Below are 17183 nucleotides of genomic sequence, written 5' to 3'. Positions count from 1 at the left end.
TTAATGTAGCATTTTTGCTTCTGTCGCAATAAGGCAGCCATCTGTGTTTGAACCTGCTGGGAAACTAGGGATATGTTTACAGAGAGAAACAGAGAGAGGCAGAGAAGGAGGTAGACATCCATGTTTCTAGATCCAGCATCAAAAATAACAATTCAAACCTTTTAAATAGTATTATTAAGGTGTCATATAGCAGTAGGAAGATTGTTAAAATGCTCAGACTGCTCAATTTAAAACTGTACAAAAAAGCAACCCCCAACCCAGCACATTCTTCTTTAATATCCTTGTTTTTCTGCACAACTGTGAACAGTTAATAAAGGATTTCATTACAAAGTTATTTCCAGGAAAATCCCAGTTCTATGACTTTGAAACAAACTACTTATATAATGCTAAGCAACAGTAAAAGGGTAAGAGTTCTGTAAATCCTTTCAGCATGAGCCTCCAATTCTGCATTTCTGTAAGTACTGTATTCTAACATCAGGACTTATTTGAATGGAGTAAATCTTTTAAAGTTAATTCAACTCTTAAAAACTATGGGGTGCTAAAAGTTCTGTACCAAATCCCATACGTCCTGTATTTACCTCTACAACCTGAGGCTATTCTGATAAAATATCACATCATCTGCCCATTTCTTCCCATCCAAAGCTCACTCGACCTTCCTTTAGTCTTTCTCACTCTACACCAGTACTAACTAATGCTTTGCTCTGGGCTTTAGCCATGTGGTAATCAGGTCTGTCTGTCCTTTACCCTCCTTCAGGCCATGCTAAGTTTGAAGCCACTGACCAATTTCAACTAAATATGAGCCAGTTCAGAGGGTATTATTACTCTAGAACTGTCATGAAATGGAGAGATGGAAAGCAAACCAGATTTCCCTGTAGCAGGAAGGTCTGATACCAGAAATAACCAGGCAATCGAGGCATATAAGAGCTCAGAAACAAGCACAGTCCCACTGGGTAGGAGAGGGGATACTCTGGACCAGGGAGGAGGGAAACTCAAGTGCTTGGGGGTTCTAGTAAGAAAGACAGCACAGGGACAGAGACATAGGAACCAGGCTCTCTTAGCCAAGCTTTTAATTTAATTATTTTTTCTTAGGAACGAATGTCCTCTGAGAACCAGATAAAAAATGCAAGCTCAGAGCTGCCCTCTACAAAAAGACACAAGGCCATGGATTTACCTATCTTAGAAAAGTATCAACCTTGCTTTTTTTTTGCATCTCGGTCCATACTCCTTGGGATTTGGCCTATGTAGCATGCACTTCACTCAAACCCATGTCTTGAAAAACCATAACCAGTGATCTCTTTTGCTTCTGGGGAAGGTCCCACGGCAGCTCCCAGCTGTTCAGATAACTGCTGTTGGCCCTGGAGTCAACGTGCCCTCAACAGCACACGGCAGCACCACACGGGACAAGAAGCCACAAAAATGACTACTTACAATGGCAAGAAAAACATTCCAAATGAGAGATGGATTCTTGGTAAAATGTCAGCCCTGACACAGATTATTGTAGCCTTCATGAATTCACGTCGTTAATATTTTTAATTTGGTGGTCTAAATTGTGAAGTGCTGACATCTAACATCTTTTGATGAAGCTATAGGTGCTCAGCAGTTTTCAAAATGTAGCCACATGTATTTGGGCCCATTTGTTTTTCCTGGCTACAGCAATTCAGGTGGGAGATTTTAAAGAACTTAAGTATGCTTTTTGCTGCTGGGTTATTGCTGGTTGCTGTGGATATATTGACTAATGGATGGCAAGGGGATACAGGAGTAGTCTATTGTGTTATTAAGAATTGTCACGCAGGAGATAAACACCCTTTTAAATGGATATGTGCATAGGTTAAAATATATCAGCATGGATTTAGACACAACTGTATAAACCCTGGAGTGATATTTTTGGCTACAATTCCTAATTTAGTTTAAATGTAAAATGGCAATAAATGATAGTTATTTTTCACACAGACAATTAAGTACCTAATATTTATAAAATACCATGTAAAACACAGGCTTCTAAAGTCTGGGAAAAACCTTACACTGACTTTTTTTTGGTGATTTGTTACATCCTGCATTTTTCCTATTACATCTGATATATTACCTAATGAAAGAAAACCTATGTGAAAAGAAGAGCTTCCTGCCTCATAAAACCTGTTTCAATTTTATCTCTTTTTGTTTGAAACTAGCCTATTCTGAGCCCCTTCTTGGGTTTGCTGAACATGGAATTAGCATGTACTAGCTTGTATCTTTATTATCTGCTGAACTCAACATTAAGATGTAAGTGTAATGCTATAACAAATTACCCAACAAGTTACTAGTAAGTTGCCGATCTTTTAAAGAGTAGAATATTACAGGTGCTCATAATTACCCTCCTTGAAGGCAAGACTCAGTAACATGGTTTTATCTCAAATAAATCTGAGTTATTTGATAATTTGTCAAATTGAGTGAGTCAATTTTCAACAGTCTACTTTACCAACTGTTAAATATAACTCTGAATATCTTAGTTTGTCAAGTACACCAGCAATTCTTATTGTTGCTCAGAGGGTAACAAAGAATATGTCTACTGGCACATGTGTTTTCCTGCTTCAGTTCTACTTTTGCCTTGTCTCAATCAACATTTAAGGTTCCTGGATGCAAATCAAGACAGTTCACATAGCCCAGCCGGTCTTCACTGTACTAAGAAATCAGAAGCAGAATCAAGATTTTCAAAGACAGTTACCTACAAAACCACCTCTGTCATCAGTCCTCTACCATTGTCGGAGCTTTCCTTACACGCAAATCAAACTGATTTTCCCTCTCTCTCTGGATCAATTTCCTTCCACAATAAAAATCAATTCTCAGTTACTTTGTCCTCCACAGTCAAAGTCAATTCCCCTCACACTGACATACATATTCAAATATCTCCTTCTGTAACTCAACACTGCTTAGTGCATGCGCCATCAGCGTCAATTCATCCCACACAGCATCAATTCAACCCAGAATCAAGTCTTTATGAATTGATTTGGTTTACTTACAGCCAAACAACATTAATCCCCACTCACACTCGCTGGATCAATTCCCTCATCCCAGCTGAAATCCGTTTCCCCTCACTGCTCATCCTGTTCCTCCCTCAATGACACAGAAAAGTGTTTCTACCCCAACCTGTGCCCTTCAGAAGATCTGGTCTTCAACTAGCAGATCCCTTTTAAGTTTTTATTTCGTATTTCTCCTTTCTTATTCCTTGTTTGCAATGGGTAGAAGTCCCAGGATACATATTCCATTCTCCTCTTCCTTTATACCTCTGTCCGGGGGTCTCTTACACAGCATTCCTTCCGAATTCAGCGCTCCCTAATTTTGATACATCTATGTTTCTTCACTGTGGTTTCTTCATCCCTCATTAAAACTCCACTAGGCTTCCTTTTCCTTAAAGCATCTAATCTTATTTCACAGGGTGTAGATCTTACTGTGCTGACTCCAGCCAGTGGCTGAAGCCATTTAGAAACATATCCCAGCTGGTGTAAACTATCACCATTCCATTAACTATCTTCTTTGAATATCTCGGACCCAGTCCTTCCCTCCAACAAATCATTGTGCGATGTCATTTTTTAAAAAATGTTTTACAGATGGACTCTGAAGAAAACCCACCCACTCATCATATGTCTCTCATGGTATTTTTATACCTTTTTCTGGATTTTCTTCCAGTCTTCTCTGATTATGTTTTGAGAATAATTGTTTTACAGCTCAAGAAGGAAAAATGAAAACATAAGCAAATATTCTAAATAATATCCAACCAGAGTTTCACCCTCATTCAGCTTTTGAGTAAGACTTCTGCTGGAATTAGATATGATAGAAAAGTGCATGCAGAAAACAAATGAGATCAATATTCAAGTTTTGGTGTGAAAATATTGGATACCATATTCAGAATATCTAAAATAAATTTTATGGTATAGTGACATTCACCTTGAACTTTATTTCAATGCATAAAAGCAGAAGACCTGCAACTGTAGTGGGTAGACTGTGTTAATATGCTAATGCAATGTGCTTCAATTTTTTTTTTTTTTGGCAAATGCATTATGATACCAATTGCAGAATCATATTTGTATCTCAGCTGCCTCCACAATACTAGTCTATTTGACACATAACTTCAGAAGACTTTGTTCTTTCTAGCAGAACAAACAAAGGACTTTCACCTTCCCCCCCCCCCAAATAAAATTTGCACTACTTTAGAAGACAGTAATTTTATTCATCCATGATTGTCATTAGCTATTGCCTCCACCAGCATTCCAAAACTGTAATGCTATTTATGTGTTCTGTTCATAATTAAACTCAGTGCAAAAAAAGAGGGAAAAGCTTTCAACAATCATCATAAGTGCAAACAACAAAAATACCCAGTTATTTTGTTGGCGTGGAGCAAGTCATGGCTGACTGCTTTCCTGGAAACCTAGTGTATGAGGGTTCCAGTTCTATCCTCTTTATAAATGAATTAGTACCTATTGTTTTAGCACCAGGTGCACATGTTTATCTACAAATTATTTTCCTTCTGAAGGCCAAAGAACAAAAGCCAAAAACCCCTAAATTGGAAAATAACCTCATCCAAGCTCATATACAGGAAATTCAACACTCTCAGCTTTATCATTCTGAAAAAACATGAAGGCAATGCAAGGGAACTGCTATATGTGCATTCTAGAGAGAAAAAGGACAACATTTACTCAAGAAAACTCATGCATCTTTCCCTTCACAGCATGCCAGTACGAGCCTGACAAGCCAGACCGCGAAAAGGTGCAAGGGACAGAGAAGTAAGAGACTCTTGTTTTTGACAGCGGGTTCACCTGGGAAATTCCTGCAAAGCTCAGTCTGACCCTGTGGCTGCCACACTCATGGGAATGTTCTCACTGCACCCAGATGCCTCATGAAAGCTGATGTAACCCCACTATGTTCTAAGCTACTGTCATTCATATAATATCCAGGAATAAAGTGTCTTCTGCTTTGCAGTGCAACTTCTGAATGCACTACTTTAATTTGAGATATATCTGGTTATCTATTTTCTTCTCAAGTACCTCTCTGAAGCAATTTTGGAAAACTTCACACATAAAATCTATAGCATATCTCTGTGCCCTAAATGTTCAATGTCAGAAACTACAGAGAAGTCCACCCAGGTCTTGCCAGTCTTCTGCAAATCTGGTTTTCCAATTCTGATTTCTTTTAAAGAACACAGAATATTCAGATAGGTTTTTGACAACTTACATAGTTTCACTTAAGAGTAGAAATTAATCCTCTTACACTATGATAGCACAACCAGCAGCAGCACTGCTATTAAGATGCAGGTATTAGTGAGGATATAACCAAATAAAGACCTCAATTTAAGTTTTCATATTAAGAGAAATTCAAAGATCTGATGTTGCTACTCCTGCAACAAAACACTATGAAGACACATAAGGTGAACTGGATGTACCATAAGAATTTGGGAAGGGAGAGACGAGACTTATCCTGACTGATCAGTACAGTGTCAAATCTACTGAGCAAAGTCACTCCTCCATAGGGAAGTAGTCAGAATGGCCATTTTAGTCCTATGTGAAATCAAAAGCATACATCAGTTTTGTCTGTGATCCTTTTTTACTTAAGATCACGTAGGTAACATCAGCAGCTGAGAACAGGAGAGCAATGGGCTATAGTTGACAATGGTGACTTCCATGAACACAACTTATGGGTGTCTGTGTTAAACACTTTTTAGAAACCCCCTTTCCTGTTGAGAAGCATAGGTCTGGGTTTAGCATTCAGAGGTAAAGGTACTGATAACATCATGCATTTGGTTAGTTATCACTGAAATATGCTGCCTGACTCAGTAATGACACAGTTTAGAATTGCATTAGATATAGACATCTAGAAAGTCATTAAAGCTTTAAGCCATATGGACAATATTCACCTCTGAAACAGTGACAGAGAAGCAATTGGGTGGAATAAAGAGGGAAAGAGACTTGGGAGCTGATAGCTGGATTCGCTGCTCAGAGAACACACAAGAAGAAAGGAATGGGAAAGGGGAGCCTCTTGAGATCGGCAAAATGAGGCTTTAGAAGTGCAATGTTTTCACTTACTTTTTACCCATCCTGGTGCAGTTTGTTGTTCATCATACAGGGCCATCTCTCCTATGAAGAACCTCTGAGCTCCTTCTCCTTCCACAATGAAGCTCTCTGTCCTCAAGTCCCATCCCAGTCTCCAAAAAGTAGTCCTAGGTAGGTCTGTGGGTAAAAAAGGTGAATGTTTACTATGCATGTACTCTGAACCACCTCACGTATAGGAATGAATGAGGCAGATTAAGGAAAATTGAACAAAAGCCACAGCAAGAAGGCCAATGGTCAGGCAGTCTCTTACCCCAGAGGTTCATGACTGGGTTTAAATGAGTAAGTGAATCTCAACTGGCAATATCAAGTAATGTCCTTCTTTGGTTATAGGTAAAACAGAAAATAACACTCAGAAATTGCCTTCTTAAGTAACGTGATTTTGTGAAAAAAAAAATGAATCCAGAAAAAGATCCAAAAATGTCTTGTACTTGTTCTTTGGGTGGAGGAACCAGGGGAGCAGGGCAACACTGCTAACTCACCTGGAGTGCAGCAGCAGACTGTGACGTGAAGTCAAAGCAGTTAAGCACGTGTGAACCACTGATTTTCCACATTATTAAGGAATGTTGGGAAGGGAAATGAACTGTCTTGGAAGTGATGGGATTGGCTAGGTATCTAGGAAACCAGAAGGCAGTAGAGGAGAGACAGGAACAGTTTTCTGCTTTTAGAGGGGATTTTGTTCCGTGGAAGTAATAGTAGATGAAAGGAAGAACCTGAGAAACAAGGTACAATTCCAAAGTTTGATACAGGAGACAATTCTCTTTTCTCCAGTCCCTTAAACCTCAGATCAGAGGAAGATGGTGCTGTGACAGTTGTGGAAGGCAGAGTAGCACCTGTCCGTCACATGGAAACCATTCAGGTAGGATGAGAGCCAGGTGTTCTCAGGTCAGGTGAGTCCATCGAGCTGCTGCACAAGGGCAGCTGCCCTCACGGGCAGGGAAGAGCTCTGCCAGCTGGGGGCTCAGGAGGAGCCCCTGCGGTTTGCATGAGTAAATACGAAGAGAAGACAGAGAGAAGTGCCATTCCTAACTCTCCTTCAGAGGCCATTTCAGTTTAATGTGGAAATTAGCTTCTGTTACAGCCATCATCTCTATAATGACATAAAACTAAAGAAAATAGAGAATATTTAAGAAAATAACTTGCTACATTCTCAATATATTTTTATTCCTGTACTACAATCTGTGTCTTCAATATTTAACTTAGATATACTTCTGAAAGAAATCTACTTTTTTTTTTTCCTACTCAGGGACTGTAACCAGGCCAATATGTGTTATTTTCAACTATTTTCAGTATTACACTTTCCTCTCTTAGTATTTGTTTTCAGGTATCACTGTTGGCTTGATTTTCCAGAGCCCGCAGTAGTGTGGAAATTGCATATTCCACTCAGCACTTTCTCATGAGATATGAAAAGAGTATTCATAGAAAGCAGTTGTATTTGGGTTTAACATTGTTAGCATTTCCTCTCATGAGAGATATTAAATAATTTCATGCACAACTGCTCAAAATATTTTTTAAACTTCTGTAAACATAAGATTGCCAAAATCTAACATATGTTATGTGGTATTTAATCCTCAAGAGGAACTGAAGGAACAAAACACTTCTGCTAAAGTAATTAATAAGCACCAATACAGATACCTAGAAGCTGTTCCATCAAAATGAATCATATCCTCCTGTAAGTCACACCCAATTTTTAGCAGTCTGAATAAGAAAATTCAATACACAAGAATGCTGGCTAAAGCGAGTGCTGAAATCTTATGTATTGAGATCAAATCACCAAAGCTGTGCTACCTTCTGGTGCTCCTGAATTAGGAAAAATAGGGAAGTTATTCGCAGAAAATTAATTTTGCCTATGAGAAATCTGTTTTGGCACAGTATATGAATCCTGTGGGGACTGGCAATTAAGGTTAAAGTGTATGCTAATGAATTATTGAAAGTAAATTAAAAACCAGGAGAGTTCCCTAACTCCATTAATTTGTAAAGATATTTTTAGTTGCTACTTGCAGAACTAACAGATAAGTCTTACTTTTTGTTTTACCGCAATTTTTGGTATGCAAGTTTCTCTGCTAAGTGATCGCCATTATAATGCTGCGTAAGTATTGGACAATATTTTGCATATTTTTTTCCTGAAAATCACATCTGCTGGCCTTGGGACATGGCTCCACCTGGCCAGAGGAGAGCAAGGAATGAGGTATTTTCTCCTCTTTTCAATGAATGACAGCACAGAGAAAATAATTTAAAATTCAATGAAGTGGGGAAGGAATAATCAGGAGAGTCTATATCTTAATCGATGAGGTATTCATTGGATTACCATTGCTATTTCTGAAATCAGAACTGCTTAACTGTTTTGCACCACACTGAATGCTTAGAGTGAAAAACAAAAATCGGTTTCTAAATCTCTATTAGAATCATGGACACCTCCATAGCTGGTGCCACTAGGTTATAAACTCAAGTTCCTTTTTCTGAATACTCCTTGTTATTTTTTTTTTACTATTTGCCATACAAAAGTTTTACACATAAAATCTTAGTTTATATATATATTTTCATATTTCTATTTTCACTGTTTATAATAATTTCAATATAATTTTTTATGATTAGTTTGGATTTTGTTCTATTGTTCATTTTAAAGTAATCTTTCCAGTAATATTTACTGAAAAGATAATTTAAAAAAAAAAAGTTGATTCTTGGTTTTGTTTTTGATAATCCTCTTCATACCAAACACAAATCTGTATGGTTTAAGATATTATTAATAAAATGCAAGGCCTTTATAAAATAAAAAGCCTGTATTTCTTCATGTTCACAGGATAAAGAACAGAAACTTCCTGCCTACGGCTTTAAATGCTGTACAGCTTGATTGCCATGTAAAAGGCATTATCATAATTCAATAATGCAGTTCTTATGGTTTAGTTTCAAAGAGTTATCTCATTCGGTTTTCATTATTTGGTCATCGTTTTGGTATTCTGAACACAAACAGAAGTGACATAAAACTGAAATTTTGTTTACAGTATTGAGAAAATTAGTTGACCACATAACTAAATGTCGCTGCATTTTTCGTATGTGCTTCTGCTGTGGAAACATTCTGTACACTTTCACAACAATAATTCATTAATTTACACTATTGATACAACTACTATATTATTACACAATTCTTCCCAGGACCATCTCTGCACATGATCTATCCCGGTGGATCAGTCCGCACTCATCTAGCCGGAGTTTCATTGTTTGCTCTAGGGCACAATTTAGCCCACTCAATAGAGATATGTATAATTTATTTATTTTTATTCTTAGTCAAAGAGGCTTGTAAATAGCTTTACCACAAAGCAAAATAAAGCGGCCATGAAATTTTTGCTTGTCAGTGGCTGAGGTGTACATTAACCCAAGCTACCTGTGATTAAACTGGCTGAGAGCAGAGCAAGCTTAGTTAAATAGACGGAAGAATTTAAGCATCGGATTAAAGAACAGAAGATGAAAACTTCACGAGGCTGAACCCTTTATTTAACCGAGTACTTATAAAACAGATGTTCATTCAACGGATAGAATTTTTGTATTTTCTATGCAGGATGTGTTTCTGCCAAGTATGGTTTTGAAGGTTTTATAGACCTAAATACACTTTCCTATAGAAAAAAAAGAAAAAAAAAGTGGGACTTGCCTACTTAGGCTCCCTTTCAACTACACTACAGATCCACTTTTTCATGAAACACAATGCATTTTTATAGATGTTCTTAGTATTTTTCCTTCATTTTGGAAACAACCAGCCCTTCCCCCAGCACCAAGACTTTTGGATCCACTGAAGTGGAATTCGACAAGCAGAAGAGGTCTCAAAGATGCAAAGTTCAAGAAGAATGAAAATCGGCAGCTTGACAGAGGAAACCCACTGTCCCTTCAGAAGGAAAGCTTGAAAGTTCAACATTACAGTTCCGTTCTACCAAACTCACCCACCCCAGCACAGTGGTGCCTCCTCCAGCCAGTGGATGCTGAGACCATCCCGTGGGTTGGTGGGCACAGGAGAAGCACTGGTCACCAGGGGAACTCTGGTTCCAGGTCTGGTTCGGGAATATCATGTGAATGTAGGATAGACATTTACAAGAAATCAGGCTTCCTTGGGTCACAAAGTATCTTTCTGGGATTGCACAAGATAGCAGTTCTTTGCTTGTCACAAAGCTGAGATAGTCAAAAACCAGTTTCTGAAAAAAGCTGCACTGAGAACTTCACATTTTCCACAGCTCAGCAAATGCTGGCATGGAAAAGGTCTGTTAACATCGTCCACATATTTGTGCTGAAAATAACATTTAGCTGTGGACACGCACATCAAGACAGAGATGCAAAAAATTCCAGATACTTTTCCACATAAATTCAGGATGACACAATATCATCTGCTAACACAAAGCAGAATGAAAAGAACAAAATCTCATTTTGCTAGGTATTTAAGATCAGTAACTGGCTAAATGAAAAGGCATTTTCACTCCCCACTTTTAAGAAAACAAAATTTATAGTAGTGTAGCAGGAGTCTTCAAGGTCAAAGGGTATATAGTCTGCTTGCTGCAATATAATCTGACATGATAAATCATGTACAAGCAGCCAGCAGGGCTCCTATCATGAATTTGTAGGAGAATGGAAAATGATTTTTACAAAATATTCATTAAACTATATAGCAATTTTCATTTTTTATGTGTTCTGTTATACTGCTTTGTTTTTCCTTCACCATAAACAATCTTTAAAAAAGCTCTTTCTCTTTCTTATCTTTCTTCCAACAAACATTATGCCACAGAGAACAGGCTACTAATGGAATAGTTTTAGAGACAGTAAGTACTGACTTTCTTTGAGACTACACCAGTACCATATAAAAGAAGATTTTTCATGAAGTATGAAAGAAGCAGCAACACATATTCAGTCTTGGTGGCTGTTGTTATAAAAAACCGGAAGCATAACATTCCTGAGGATGACAGCAGAAGATCAGAGCTTTCAGAAACACCTTCATTTGCTCCTTATTCTATTTGTATTTCACCTGAAGGAAAAAATAATTAGAAGACTGACCAAAAAAAGTACTGAATTTTGTTAGTGTTAAATCCTGAAAATATGTTTGCTTTTAAATGTTTTGGTTGGTCATTGACCAAATGAGATGGCAGCTACTAATTGGTTTACAGAGTGACCACAGTATATGGAATTTTTAACCCTGGATTATAAATATCCAGAGTCTTTGTTCAAAATAGCACAGTTTCTAAAGAAAAAACACTTCATTGGTTATTATTGCAAAATTCTTTTTTACAATTGAAACCTGTGCCTGTACACCTGGGAAGATTTTCAATACAGAAGCATTTAAAATGTTACCACCTACATAATAGCCTATAGAATGTGCCTAATATAAAGGCTGATTTACCACCATATTTGATTAAACTGTATCTCAATCCACAGAAGGTAAATGGATTCTTAAATTACTAAGGATAATTATAGCCCACAAACCTTGTAGGCCCCTTGCATCACTCCCTGTGTGATGAATAAGGTGACATCTCCACCCCATCTTACGGTCTGTATAGCCTGAGATGTACAATGAATGCTGCTGTGTTATCCCAATGTATGAAATTAAACTCAATGAATCAGTTCAATCTCACAAACCACTCCCTGCCAAAGGCATCACAGGAAGCTTAGTAAGTACCCTGCATCAGTGCTGACCCTCCAGGCAAAGCAAACACCTCTCCTTACCACCGGAATCCCCAAAAAGAGAACAAACCCCAAAATACATCACTGGATACACCTTAATCTGCACCAAAAATCACATCACGACAGGGTAAAGAAAAAATGTTATTACTTCAAACCACCTGTATTGCAAGAGCTTCAAGAGTTACTGGTTCCCACATTTCTCACACACAAAAAAAAACCCCCCAAAAAACAAACAAACAAAAGTTATCAAGACCTTCTGTAATTATTAAAATTAGAAAAATAAAACGTGACTGTTGCTCTTTTTCCTCAATCTATTAGATGTTACTCTTCTTACACACAATAGCATCAGTAACATCCAGCTATGTCGCAGTTCACACCTGGCAGATGATTTGTGACTCTCTCTTGTAACTTGTGCAGAAGTTCTGGTCTTAGAAATGACCCAAAGGAGGAGACAACAGACATTCAGAACAGAAGCAGAACGATCAAAAGAGGTTGTGGGATTTGGGTTCTGGTTGTTGGTTTTTATTAGTTAATGGTTAAAACACTGAACAGCCCAAATGCTCCAGTAAAGCTAAGTTGAGCTGAATTTTTAGCAGGCAAATGTCTTGAACTCAGTCAAACCAGGTTATTTAAAGTAATTTCACCTAAACATCAAGGGAAGTTTAGCAGATAGTAAGATAATTGTTAGATAATTATTGAAAAAAAACTATTTTATTTAAAATGGACACACTATCCTAAGCTCAATGTTTCTGTAATAATGATGTACAGAAACTGATTTTTAGACAGACCCAGATTAACATTGAGATTGTATTTTGATATCACATTTTCCAACTCCAGTTAGAGCAAAGAAGGAAGAAAGAGATTTGAGGACTTTTGAATCCCACTCTGCATGCTGTAGTCGGTCTTCTAGAAAGGACAAAGTGAGAAGAAAAGGAACCATAAAATGTTTTATTTTTCGATAATTGGAGAAAATTGTCCAGTTTCCAATTTTGTTGACTTTGCTGATAAGAAATCTGCTGTTAATGAAACCTTTGATGATAATTAATTTAGCAGCTAAAAAAGTGATTCATTGTCTTTTAATTTAATGCCAAAATTTACACTTTTTGCTGGTATTTTATTAAAAAAAAGAAAGTCTGTTTCTCTTGAAAAGCCCCTAGGCAACAGATATAAAGTCTACAGAAAATAGAAGAAAAGGAAAAAAATTGGCAGGACACTAATATTAAAAACATTAAGATTTTTAAGCCAAAAGATCTTGACAATAAATAGCTACCAATGGTTTATTACTTTAGAAATGCTGTGTTAACACACTACGGGCAAACAATGTATTCTAGTTGTATTTATGCCCAACTCCACAGCTGTTACAACTATAACAAAAACTTGTACATATTTGGTTCCACATCACTTCTGAAACACATTCAAGTATCATTCCTGTTCTAAAGACATGCAAAACTAAAACGCAAGGGCCTGGGTACATCTCACCTAGTTTTAGACATCAAAATGAAGCAACTAAGAATCTCTTATTCCTCTAAGGACAGTGGAAAAGAGGAGCACATCTCAAGTGCTAATTTTATGATTCAAAGGGTCTCCTGAAGATGTTTGCCTTCATTCATTGGTTGTAGAGGAGACCTATAACAGTTTAGCACCTAAATTAGACACCCCACTTCAGTATTTAAAAGTTAGTCTGGGCCAAAGCAGCTAAGAGATTGTCTTCACAACATGACACCTGCAACACAACTGGGAACTGGACCTCCTCACGATTCTTGTCAGAAATGCTCCTGTACTTCCCAAACCGCCTTCCACAGGGAAGTGGAACATGGGCTGAGTGATCTCAGTCTCAACTACACCAAATGCACACCCTGGCACTAACTCAGCCCTGATCGGTATGTTTCACATTATTTAGCTCCGCAGAAAGCAAGCTATCCAAAGAAAATTTGGTGAACCTGCCTAGGTAGGCAAAATATGTTGTATTTTATGGGGAGATGTCCACACAGTGTGTTTCTTCAAAGGAAATCTGGTCAGCAAATTTTCTTTGCATCAATACATTTCAGAAAAACAAATCTGAAGATGATCAATTGGCAAACTATAAGGAATAACTGAATTCTCACTGTTTTCTGTAGCACTATTACTCAAGTCTTAACTCCAGAATGAGATAATAATTTAAAAATAAAACAAAAACGAACACAAAACCTAAAAATCCCTACATCAAACATAGCTTAGTATGAAAGAAAAAACATAACTGCATTACTTTTTCGGTTTTGTTTTCTCCAGGGTAAGTATTCTAGTGTTATGATTGAAAAATCAAAGAGTCATAACGCAAATTATGTGAAAAAGAAAAAACCAAATTCCAGCAGATTTTAGATTGGAATAGACACTTAACTGCTACATTCCCTGGCACTGAATGAATGAGATTCTGAGGTGGTGACTGAAATTGAGGTTTGAGGTACAACATGTAACATCACTACAATGCACAGGGTGATTCTGGACCTATTACCCAGATGAACTGCTACTGAAGGGAATTCCCAATGCTTAGTTGAAATATTATTCAATGGACAATTAAAGTCGCTTGAGAATCTTCTCAGTGTTCTGAAACGATACCTATTTTCCAAAATAATTTCAATAATTTGTAAAATGACGCTATCACCTAACAGTTTACTTATATTTTATTTAATTAAAAAAATTGGGAGTTACTATGACAACTACAACATAAGCTGATTGTTTTTCTAACACTCAGGCACACTGAAGGTGAAATACACTCCTCAAGTCGCATATGCTCTATTGTAAACTTTAAATTTTGCTCTAACAGATGGGATGGCTGAATTACAATAGAATAATTAATGTGCGAGGGAAACTGAAATTTTGGTCTTCAGTCCACATTTTGTCATAGTAATTGATGCTGGCTCTTCTGACAAACAAATTTTACCCTGATTTTCCTATGCTATGTTAGTAAATGGACACAGGTTCTTCTGCTATGCAATGCCTAGGGAGAGAAAATATAGAGTAGAATATGTAGCACAATAAAAGACTAGCAAATGACATTCGTTGACCATGAAACACAGCCTGACATACATTCTGCTCAGTCCCGAGGCACCTTGGACATTTCCATGACCGTGGTTCATGCTCGTGGACTGACCTCGTGCACCTGCGTGAAGCTTCCTTACCCCTCTCTTTGTCCAAGGCCAAACACAACCTGTCACCTTGTCATTTTTTTTCAACAGACAAGGTTAATGTCTGTTAACCACAAATATTCAACATCCCTACCCACCCTGAAAACTCAATGGATGTTCCAACTTTGTGCTAAACTGTCTCAGAATTATAAACTAGTGCTGATTATATAAACCAACAAGAACTGATTAATGTCTAATTACATGTAACGCAAAATTCTACAGAAATGAAACACACCGATACAGTATGTCTGGAAAGCTCTATGTGCAAAACACTGCCATGTAAATGATGGCCTGATGTACTTCTTTCAATTAACATGTTAAAAAAAACAGCAAGAGTTTTCAAGATCAGGCAACCAAGGAAAATATAGCAAATAAGAGCTAAGTCACTACTAACTTTATATGTATTGAACCATTAAGTTTACTTCTGTATTGAAATATAATTATCAGCATGTTTCAAGCCAAGAAAGTCAGGGACATAAGGATGTCCTTTGCTAATGCCAACACAGATTACAGAAGACTATTATAAAAATTACCACATAACTGAAAAAGGACCCAAAGACACAATGGTTTTCCAAGTGACATAAAAAATGTGGTGGCGGATCAAACCCAGCTCAAATCTAGCTCAGAAAAAGCAAAGGAGAAACACAAAAAATGTTTAAGATGGAAAGATATACTGAGAATTATTACATTAATCTAGATAAATTACTTCTACCAAAATAGAGGAGAACCAGAATAAAATAGCAGTCTTGTCCTTTCTGATCAATATAATCTTTTTCTCTTGAAGTTATTTCAATGTCTTTAAAATTAGAATTTTTAAAGTTCAAAATAGCACTTCACCATTTCAGTGTTACACCAGGAATGAAGACAAACATCTTCCTACTCTGATGAGTTCTGTATAGATTCTGATCTTTACTATTCAGTGCAGTCCACATTGCTTGCAAACTATTTTAGTAAGAGTGGCAAAGGTGAATGAATGGATAATTAAGCTAATCATTTATGAAGGACCAGATGCTCTCTGTATTGAAGTCAACAGCAAAGTTCATAAATAAAGGTACACATGTTTAAAATAGGAAATAAAAAAATTACCAATGGTAAACACCAATATTCTGCTGCAATATTTTCTGAAAATCTGGTGATAACACAGTGAAAAATGAATATATTGACTCTAAAAGAGTTGAAAGGAAAAATGGATTTTCTCAGCTGATTCAGTGAGGACTGGGGATCTCAAGGTTTGCCATTATCTTAGCTAAGCTTTTGGATCTAAGAACATAGGAATTCATATTTAGATGATCTAAAATTCTACTAAGACTGTTTTCAAATCTTGAGCTACCCACTAGTTAAATTCTATGCAGATGCTACATCTACAGGATCACAGGTGCCTTAATCGTGCACATATTAGTCATTTTCTGGTTTTACAGAATTCAGTTATTAACCAGAATTTTCCATATAAGCAGAAAAAGTGCTTTTCAGGCCTAAAAAAGAAAGCACAAAAGAGAAAAATGCAGCTTTGAGTTTCCAATCTCAAAACCCCAGTTCCAGACCCTCTCCTATAAAAGACCCACATATGTGACTGACGGCGGGTCAGTGATTTCAGGGTACCCTGCACAGGCAGGGGGCTGTGTCCCAGAGTGTCTTGCGAGGTGCGATAGCTCTGGTGAAGCAGCTTTGGGAGCCCGTTTTACTGGGCTGGGCATCACAGCAAAAAATGTGTAATACTCTGGAATAACTCAGTCTGCAAGTTAAGCTAACAGACTTGGTGGACAGTAGTAAATTACTATCAAACAATGAGAGACACATTCATGGTTATAGCTTTTCTCTGTTGACACATCAATCTCTCTGTCACCCAATTCACAAAATAATCCATTACATTAATATGTTTCCACAGTCAAATTGAGAAATTCTGATTTTAATCTAATCAGGGCAGTTATTTTTGTAAATATAAATTTTAGCTTGTTTAAATTTCTTCTTATAAGAAATGAAATTTTAGTTTAAGAAGTGAAACATCTAGAGCTGAAAATAACTAAACATTAGTGCAGGTAAATGACATTTTTTCTTTTTTAGAAAGAATACAATATTACCTAGAGAAGGTAATATTGTCTAAAACAGTAATAAAGCTGCTACAAATGTTATCTTTCTCAAAACTAGATTATTCTAATTCATAAGGATACAGATGCAACAGATATTTCAGGCACGCTAAAAAATCACAAAAGTCTTTCCTTACTCATTTGAACAGAATTAGCTGATGCACATTTTTTCAATCAGAGCTCCATCAAATAAATAACAGTTC

At 37.0% G+C, this 17183-nt stretch overlaps 1 long non-coding RNA gene across 1 annotated transcript in view; it reads right to left on the bottom strand.

Moving 5' to 3' along the window:
* The window catches only part of LOC139828841 (uncharacterized), a 31839-nt gene extending 25651 nt beyond the window's left edge, over nt 1-6188 (bottom strand). Inside the window, exon 1 of the long non-coding RNA XR_011740864.1 lies at nt 6054-6188. This is a non-coding gene — a long non-coding RNA (uncharacterized lncRNA). The remainder of the gene's footprint in view (nt 1-6053) is intronic.
* Nucleotides 6189-17183: the final 10995 nt, after the last annotated feature.

Source organism: Patagioenas fasciata, chromosome 11 (genome assembly GCF_037038585.1).
Source record: "Patagioenas fasciata isolate bPatFas1 chromosome 11, bPatFas1.hap1, whole genome shotgun sequence".
In the NCBI taxonomy this organism is placed as follows: domain Eukaryota; kingdom Metazoa; phylum Chordata; class Aves; order Columbiformes; family Columbidae; genus Patagioenas; species Patagioenas fasciata.
Note: the sequence above shows the minus strand (reverse complement) of the source record. Positions and strands in the feature narration are given on the sequence as shown.